We start from the raw sequence: 9,941 nt of genomic DNA on the forward strand, positions 1-9,941 counted from the left end.
CATTTATAGTTTGACAGTAAATTCCCAAGGATTAATAGAAAAACAGTGACTTTGGGTTGTTGAACTTTGCCCTAGCATTGGAAATTTGAGAGGGAGACAGATTGGTTTAACCAGTGGTATTTTGGTAAGGTGTTGAGTGGTTTTGCTCTTGCTTTGGACATACTCTGCCCTTCGACACCAACCTTTTCTAACATTTGAGGTCTTGTGCTGGTCCTGTAGGAAAGAGCAGCCTGAGATGTCCCTCTAAAGGACACCATGTGGAGATAAAGATGCCCTGATGCTGCTGGAACTGGGGCCATCACAGTTAGGGAGAATGTTTGGAGGTCCACTCTGAATTTCATTAAATTCTGTGCCTTCACAGAGGGCACAGCTACAGGGGGAAAGGTACAACACAAAAATATACTTGGATTCTTTCTTTTCATTTTGTAAACTGTGTTTCTTTAGACATTATTCAAATATTTTCATGAGAGCCATAGATAACATTCAGTCAGAATCAGGGAAGGTGTTGATGCCTCTGAAAGAGCTCAGTTGATGTCGTCCTTCTCAGCATGAGCAGAGAAATTCCATCTATGAACCTTCCCAAACAATCCTTTCACTCACGTTTAAGAACCTGAATCACTTCTCCTTGCATTTCACATTTGAAATGGGAACTGAAATGTGTTTCTGTAGATAATAAACAGTAACAATGCACACTATAAATAATTTAGATGGCAACTCCAACAGATTTGTTCCTGAAAGCAAAGGTGATGCAAGGATATGCCAGTTAAGATAAGCTATAGGAACACCCACACCTGGTTGAGTTAACTTCATCATTTTGCCAGGAATAACTCAGGAAGTGCTTTGTCTCTTCCTAAAGAAAGCTGCATTCTTGACTGCACAAGCAATTGTACAAATGCATTTAATCTTTTATTCATGTGGTGGCTGGGTGTCAAATGCTGTCGTTCAGATCCCTGGGAAGCTGTTTAGGACATTCCACTCTGTCATTTATATGTCACTTTAGCCCCAGATTACTTTGAATATGTTTGTTTGGTTGTTTTATCCTAACAGCATTACTTCCAAGATGTTTAAGTTTCTATCTCCCTGTCTATTGTTTACCTAAAATGCCATATGTCAATGGAGAAATGGTGCTAAATTCCCACCCATTAATACACACAGATATGCTTTCCTTCCTGGCAGGTGTTCTCAGAAGGATGCCTGTTATTGTAATTGCCCCCAAAATGCAACAAAGAATAATCAGGTAAACAGCAATCAAAATGTGGAAATATATCTAGGAGAGTTTGCCTAAAATTTTCTTTTGAATAAGCTTTATATGCAAAGAAAATACAGTGAAATGAGAAATTTATAGAAAAATGTATAGACAGAAAAAACTCTTGCCAGTCCTAATTTAGCCTTTTTTGCACATATTCAGCACCATTTGTTATTGTATTTTCTACTTTTAAACCTTACCAGGCTATGCAGTTTGCAACAGCATAGCATGAAAATCTAACAAATAAATAAATAACATAGTACTACGAACTTAAGGATATTAACCATTAATTTCCAGGTAACATGCCTAGTTTGAAATTTTTGTTAATGAAAACAGCATTTAAAGCAGCCACCAAGGAACAGAGCAGGGTTTTCTGAGCTGATGTCAGTCCCCACTGTAACTACAATGGGACAACCACATTGTCCTTCCCCTCCATCTGTGTTTCCCTGCAGAAGGAAATAATCCCATTATTATCAGTTAATACTTGCAGTGCAGACAAGCTGCTAACAGAGAGGACCAAAGCCAGGCCATATCTGAGGACCTCTTTATATTTCATAGCTAGAAAGAATCTGACTGAAACACACCACACCCCCACATGATGAACACAAAATATTCATTTACCAGCTAAACCTTGGTGTGCCCACCCTGGACATGACCTCATAGATAATAAAAACCCAAAGGACAAGAGATAAGAAGTGATAAAGAAGTAGAGACAAGGTTTTTGTGTTTAGCACCTCATAGTGCTTCCAAACTGGAAAGGAAAAAATGAGATTTTTATTTTTTTCTAAAAAAAGTAAGAGGTGCTTAAGAGAAAATACAAAATAAAACTTTGAATAAAAAAAAAAATCTCCAGATGGGAATTAAATATGTTAAATGGCAGCCTGCTTTCAGCCCACCAGGCACCGAGTTTATTATTCTAATAACATCTTAAAATGAAAAAGATAAAGTCTTATAAAAAGAGGCTGTTAACTTTGATGGCGCTTAATCCAGATAACTTTTAGCATACCCATTAACGTGCAAAGATACAAAACATATATTCAGCACCACAATAGTTCTCTCCTGAAGGACCCTCATGCAGACACTGCCAGACTTCTGTTCTCTCTTGCGTGCAGGCCCTTAAAAAGAGGAAGCTTCAAAGGAAGAAACAAAACAAAGACTTAAACCAGTTATTTATAGAAAAAAAATTGAAATTATGAATGTTAAAAATGCAGAAGGGTTGGGAAACCAGAATTTGGGAAAGTAGTTCCATTTGCACTCTAAGATTTGCCATTCAAAGCTTATTATTGAAGACATGGCATTAAGATTTGATATATATGCCATGTGCACATTCATAATATCTGATCATTCAATACAGTAAATCCTTCTCAAATAATGTGCATTTTACAGTAATTTACAAATACAGGCAGTTTAAGTGTCGTGGCTTGGAATGGCCATATTCATTTTGGGATAGTTAGATATGTGCATATTGGTTTGATGCTATATAAATAGGTATTATCAAGTTTACTTGATGTTTTCAGAGACTGAAAACAGAATAAAGTTAATTTACTTTATTTGAGGGATCTGGACGTGCAGAGTCTGGGATCCTGGACTGGAAAACCTCCTATGCTAAAATCATTCAAGTATTTATAGTATTGCTTCAACTCAAGCCTCATTTTCTGCAAAGCACTTTTAAGGTACTCAGTTTATATGGAATTCTAATTCCAGTGCTAAGACAATATAAGATTGCTAAGATGCTTCCAGATTTAGCTATTTAATAAGATTTTTATATTGTTTTAAGAGTGCTGTATCACTTTTACAGTGTATCCAAAGCAGATTTGCTCATTTCTTTGATTTCACACGCTTGACACGATTGGAAATTTTTCATACAACCTTTACAACTAATTCATATTTTTCCATTTTTGTAGAATGACTTAGTTCTAAACCATTGAGAAAAGCATTGAATACGGCAGTGGGGGTTTTGGATCAGAGTGTTTCTGTGAAGATCTGTGCTGGTTTTGGGACACTCCTGCCCCTCTGTGAGCTCAGCCTTGGCTGAGGAATTGACCCAGCCCAGAGTGTGCACGTCTGTCTGTCCTTCCCACAGGAGCAGCACGGCTGGAATTCAATGTGGAATGTGCAGAGGAACCCACGGAGGCACTGAGACCCAAAACCTCCAATAATGATCAGCACAACAGCCCCCAGCTGCAGAACAGCCTTTGATCCATGGTGTGTGTGTATCAGCTTCCACCAATGCAAATTAGGGAAATTATTGAGTAATGTCAAGGAAACAAACTTGATCAATGTCTTTCAATGATTATTTCAACCCAGCGCCCACATTCTTTGTTTTCTAGCCTTTTTTCATTCATCTCACACCACCCTATTGAGCTCCTTGGTATAAGTGGTCATCCTACAATCATTACTTTTTCCTATTTTCCCACTGATTTTCAAAATTATGTTAGAACCTCAAAAAAAAAAAGGTGACAAAATTAACAACTTCACTTTAGCGTGGAAAGGCAATCTTTATATCCCTTATGCAAAAGAGTCTTAGAAGTTACAAGTAAAAAATCACTGGTAATCAATGAACTAGAGGAATAAAATCCTGTTACAAGTGAGTTCTTTTTGAACAGCAATTTCCCAGTGGAAGGGGATGAATTATACTGCTGATATTAAGGATAATGCACAAGAATCTTTTAAAAATGCAGGCAGGTCTTTTTGTGCCCACAGACCTTTCTCTAGTGGAATCCTGGGAAAAGGAAAAAGGCAGAATTCAAAAGATTACTCTACACTTTCTCTAGAAATAGGCTGTAATTTTTTTTCCTATTTCTTCCCACACCCCTTTGCCAAAATTATTCCTCTTGCTCAGGCTTCCCTGTGTGTCAGGAAGGAGAACCTGCATCAGCAAGAGAAGAGATTTTTGAGCAGTTACAGCTGCTCAAAAATCAGAAATTTGCATCTGGAAGCAAAGTAAACCAAGGACCATGAAAATACTCGGTTCTTCATGGTGGAAAAGCAGGTAAGTGTTACACATGGGGTATTGTTCTCTTCTGGGAAAACAAGAATGTTGGAAATGTGTTCCAGAGCTTTACATTCATCGTTTTGTTTGTTTGGAGTTCTAGACCAAAGGAGGCAAAAATGGCTTGAGAAACAAAATGGCAAGAAATTTTCAGTCCACTGAGAAATAAATTTCTCAAAATTCAGCACAGTCTATGCTGGAAACCTGTTCTCAGGAAGTTTTGGTTCCTTTTTGGAGGAAACAACTGAATACATTGATTAAATTACATGAGAGTGGATATCTGAACATGTAGAGGTGTAGTAAGTGGTTTCAGTAGCAAATTTCAAATGGCTCAGCAGATGCCTGCACTTCTGAGCTGGATTACTGCCAAGGGAAAAAACTTCATTCCTCTGAATTTACTCTGCATGAAGAGAAGGCTGGCAATTCCTCTGGCCACAATGAAAGTAAACTGGAATTAACCTAAAAGAAATCAATCTAAAACAACTAAATGTAGGTAAATGCATTTATTTTCTTCTCTAAATACCTGGCAATAACAGAACACGCAGTCTTGTTACTAATGAAGAGTTCAAACAGTTAAAGTAATCTTTGTTCCTTCTGTTCGATGAAAAAAATATGGAATAATATGAAACATGGATCTGGATTTTGGTTATATCTGATAAAGGCACCAAGGAAGCTCTACAGAGCACTGGAGCCTATAGCAGTGTCCAGTGCACTGCAGAATGAAAACATGGGCTAGGAAATAAATTATAGAAATTAGGACATAAATTCTAGAAAGTGGAGATGAACAATGGATAAATAATCCAGCAAAATATATATCGGAGACATGCTTTCTTCCTCTCTACTTTTTAATGTAGAGCAAGAAACTTGTGAGTACTTTTTTCATTGTTCTATCTCTGATTTTCAAGAGGGTCTGATGATTTCAAAGCAGAAACTGCTGTGGCTGTTGAAAAATTTGATTCTGAAGCACAGTGCAGCTGTTCTTGAAAATCTGCTCTCCTAAAACTTCAGATTTATGAGCTGAGACATCTTCTTAATATTAATACTGATATTACAATATATAAAAAACTGCACAGTTATATTCTTAGATAAAATTTTAAATTCATTTATAGTTTCCGTGATGTTCACAAGCGTATTTAGTGTTTCTGTTGTGAGGTTTTTGTCACAAATGAAAGTATAAATTATTTTATATAAAATTAAAATGCAAGAATAAAACATGGCAATCATTTGGTATCATGTAGTGCTATCTAAACACTTAACAGATGACACAGGTGTCATTAAAGCAAATTATGATTTATTCCACTTTCACATTCAGTTTCATTGTGAATAAAAACTTTGTAATTATTGTTTCTTACAGGTGAAATGTTAGGTCACAGCCAAGCAGATGAAGGTTAGCATACAATTTTGAAAGGCTTCTTTCTCATTAAAAGTTTACTTTTTTCAGTTGTTATATACTTGGTTTTCATTTTCAAGTAGGAAACATGTCCAATACATCTTGCTTTTTTAAAAATTCACTAAGGCTTAGATGCAGTTTTTTATTTCAGCAGCTGAAACTTGTCCTCTTAGTCAAGTTTCATCATTTCCAGATAATGAAATCTTGCAGCAGTCCTATATTAGACTGGCAAGCAAAGTATTTTGCAGCTTAACTTTCAGGGTTGTGGTTATCACCCCAAAGAGGGAGGAAATTTTGCTTATCTGAGCCAGTCACACATTGAGATTCAAACAGAAAAGGCACAAACCATGAGGGTATTATGGAAATAGCAAACAATACTTTCATATCCTGCACTGGGACTAAGTCAGTCCACCTTAGCTCTTTGAAAGAGAGTCCAGAACATGAAATTTATGTTAAAATAAATATATAGGGCATCATTCAAAGTCTGCCAATGCAGTGGAGGTGTCCAAACCCTGATCCTGCTAAGGGAGCAGCTTTGTCACAGTAACACCCCCCCCAGCCCAAGGACCCTCTGCTCATCCCCTACTCACTGCCACACTCTCCCATTGTTGGAAAATCGAATTAGGAAGCAAATAGGTGCAGATAAATGTTTGATATTCTGCCTCCAGTAGTGGCTAACCAGATCCCCTAACAGCCCCAGTCCAAGCTGCAGAGCTGGATGTGAGATAACACCTTCCTGCTGCCTGTAGGGCTGATCCTGCCCTGCTGCACCAGACCAAATTAATCTCTTCCTAAGCAGAGTTATTTCAGATATTGCTGCTGGTCAATTATGCAGCCCCTCTGAAATTCCCTGCTCAGCTGTTGCGCTGCATAAGTGATTATTTCCTGTTGGGTGTTATCTGACTGCTGGCTATAAATCTTAGTGAATAACCACTTGTTTTCCTGTTCTGACAGGTGCTCCCAGGGAATGCTTGTTAAGGGAGGAGGGACCTCTGGCTGCATCTGCTGCAGTCAGCCCCAAGTAGATTAAACACTGATCAGCAGTGGCCAGATTTTGCATCCTGATGCCCACAGGTAACTGTTCCCCTGCAATGAGAGATACTCAGAGAACTGTTTCACTCTGCTGTGCTCACAGTCCATGAGGATTCTGCTGTCTCCACACTGATTTAGAACTATGCTGTGCCATTCATTACCCCAGTAATTGTGAAGGAAAAAATATAATGGTTCCAGGACTTGTTCTTCATAAAATGATCTTGCCAGTGGCTATGGTAAAACATTTGATGGGATAATGAAACATGGAAGATTCTATCATCCTTTGTTCTCCCTCTTTTTCCATTTATTACAAGTGAGAAGAAAAGAATATAGTAAAGGATGTGAAAGTCATTTCCACTCTTATCTGAATAATTTGAATATCTTAATTTAGATGTTTTTAGAACTCCCCCTCTTCTGATAGATGTACTTTCTGTCTGCTGGTGGCTCAGAGTCACTCTGGTTAGACCGGACAAGAATGAGGGGTGATTTCATCCATCCCTACAAATGCCTCCAAGAGGTGTCAGAGGGTGGTGCCCAGGGACTGGACAAGGAGAAATGGCCAGAAAATAAGACACAAAAAGTTCCACCTCAAGATGAGGAAGAACGTCTTCCCATGGAGGAGGAAGAGCCCTGGAACAGCTGCCTCTCTGGAGATATCCCAAACACCATGGACACCTTCCTGTGTTACCTTCCAACCCTAACAATTCTGTGATTCTGTGAAAACAGTAATTATTTATGTGTAAGAATCTATAAAATGATGGAACCACACTGTGCTGTCTTAAAGAAACTGTTCATTTTATCAATAATTCTGCCAGCTCTCTGCCAATTTGCTCTGTCAGTTTTTCTTTCCTTTGATCAAAGCCAGAAAATAACTTATTAAAAGCAAGGCAGGCATTGCCTGGTGCAGAGCTTCCTGAAGGGGAAAAGGACTTTTGTGTAATTATTTCTTTTACATAAAAACAACACCAAACTCCCCTTGTTATCCTTTCCCTGCTACTGGACAATCCTTTGTAACCTTCAGAAGTCACTCCTGTGCCTCAGGCCTGCCTGCAGGGTGACTGTCACTCATTTGGGGCATCAGATAATGGCCAGATCCTGTTCCATGGCAAATTGCTGGGGAGGTGTCCCAAAGGAAGGAGGAACCCCTTAGTGTCCATAATGTACGGGGCGAAATCAGCCCCAGCCTTCTCTGTCATTTCCTGGGTCTTCACACTCCTTTTTTTCCATACAATTCAGTTTGTGATCTTCCTCCTTTCCTTTCCTTTCCTTTCCTTTCCTTTCCTTTCCTTTCCTTTCCTTTCCTTTCCTTTCCTTTCCTTTCCTTTCCTTTCCTTTCCTTTCCTTTCCTTTCCTTTCCTTTCCTTTCCTTTCCTTTCCTTTCCTTTCCTTTCCTTTCCTTTCCTTTCCTTTCCTTTCCTTTCCTTTCCTTTCCTTTCCCTTTCCCTTTCCCTTTCCCTTTCCCTTTCCCTTTCCCTTTCCCTTTCCCTTTCCCTTTCCCTTTCCCTTTCCCCTTCCCCTTCCCTTTCCCTTTCCCCTTCCCCTTCCCCTTCCCTTTTCCTTTCTTTCCCTTTCCTTTTTTTTTTTTCCTTTTTTTTTTTCCCTGCCATTCCTTGATGTCTCTGCCAAGCTAGTGAAGCTGGTTTCTAACCAGAAATGCCGTCAATTCAGTATTTAATTTTTGTTATTGTTTCAGACAAACTACTTTTATTTCATTTCAGCGGCCTTAGGGTCTTCGGTAGAGGATTTTTTTTAATAAAGTTTGTTTTCATTGTAAAAGGTAACAGTTCAAAGCAAGATATTTTACTAGAAAGTAACACCACTTCACCACCTGTGAGAGGGAATGGAGCTGAGTGATCACAGTATGAGCTGAAGAAAAGTGCTGTAATAATGAGGAATGGATGTGGTGGGTAAATGCTGCCCTGTCGTGGGCTGGAATCACACAGGGGGGACTTGGAGAAGCTGAGTAATGAAAACTGCCTTGGAGGTGAGAAACACCAGCTGATTTTCCTTCTGAGTTTTATGCAGATGGCAGAACAGAAAAATAAAGAGGCAAGTCAGGGTAGTTTGAATATATTGAAGTTTAGTCCATGTTCAGAAGTAGGATAAATATGAAAATGAGGAAAAGTGCCCCACTTTCATATTTGGGTTTTACCAAGCTTCTCTGCCCTGTTTCTTTGCTGCAGTTTGAAAACTGATGTTTTAATCATCAGTGGATGCTTATTATTTAATTATTATTTAATCAGTTAATGCTTTTTCACTTTTGATTCAGCTTAAATATATATCTAAATATTACTTGTACACTAATTTTCTTGATCATAAATAAAATTTGTGACTCCACACTGATCTGTAGCAATGTAGTAAATAATTAATAATCCCAATACAGATATGCTTCTAATAATTTTATAGAGCAGTTAGGCTTTAGTGCAGCATCAAAATGCTTCATTCTTTCAAAGATTAATGCAAACTGGGAATGAGTAGTGTAGATTTCAGCCTGAGAGTCTTTTCACTTACATGTGTGCTTAATGCTTTTTCTTCTATTTTAAGAAGAGTTAAAAACCCTGTCTTCTCCAGTTTGGTTTTTCTTGATCTTTTATTAAGATTTTGCTCATTAATCTATGATGGTTAATCTGGTTTATATGATGTAGTTATTTAGTAATTTCTTACATTGAGATGCTGAGTTTATGTTGTTTACTCTGGTGCAAAATACCAAAAATTTTAGTGGCAAGTGGATTATATCTTTGTTATAGAGAAAATGCACAGAAAATCCTCAATGCTATAAAATAATGAAGATGAAATTTGGCATTTTTTGCTTTTAGTAATCTGAAGCCTATCATTTCAGGAAATGAGAACAGACATTTCTTTCTTTACTATTTAATCAAATAGCTGAAGATATTCAAACTAGAATAAGTTAAGGACTTTTAATAGACTCTGAAAACACAGCAATTTCAAGATGGCCCAGATTAATTATTCTTTAATTAAATGCAGTGTGTTGAGCCTAAAGTAGACATTTGGGTTGCAAAAAGTGGGTAGAGATCTATAGGAAACAACCTATTAATAAAAACTAATTTGTAACACAGAGAGGCGAAAGATGAGATGATCAACTATGTCACAGTGGAAGCAGAGAGAAAAGCGAACTATGTGAATAAGAATAGGAAGAATTTGTGGGTTTTTAAATGGGTGCAGCGTGTGTAGATTTAGATGTTCAGACAAATCTAAAGAATTAGAAGAAAAAAGCCAAGCCAGTCTGTAAAGACAGTGAGAAGCTTGGGGTTTGTTTTGTT

At 37.8% G+C, this 9,941-nt stretch overlaps 1 long non-coding RNA gene across 1 annotated transcript; it reads left to right on the forward strand.

The window, feature by feature from the left end:
* Positions 1-4,101: 4,101 nt before the first annotated feature.
* LOC140684133 (uncharacterized) lies at positions 4,102-7,586 on the forward strand. The gene is made up of 2 exons (XR_012055880.1): positions 4,102-4,238; positions 6,583-7,586. It is a non-coding gene; the product is annotated as an uncharacterized lncRNA (long non-coding RNA).
* The last annotated feature ends 2,355 nt before the right edge of the window (positions 7,587-9,941 follow it).

This window comes from Taeniopygia guttata, chromosome 4A (genome assembly GCF_048771995.1).
Source record: "Taeniopygia guttata chromosome 4A, bTaeGut7.mat, whole genome shotgun sequence".
NCBI lineage: Eukaryota > Metazoa > Chordata > Aves > Passeriformes > Estrildidae > Taeniopygia > Taeniopygia guttata.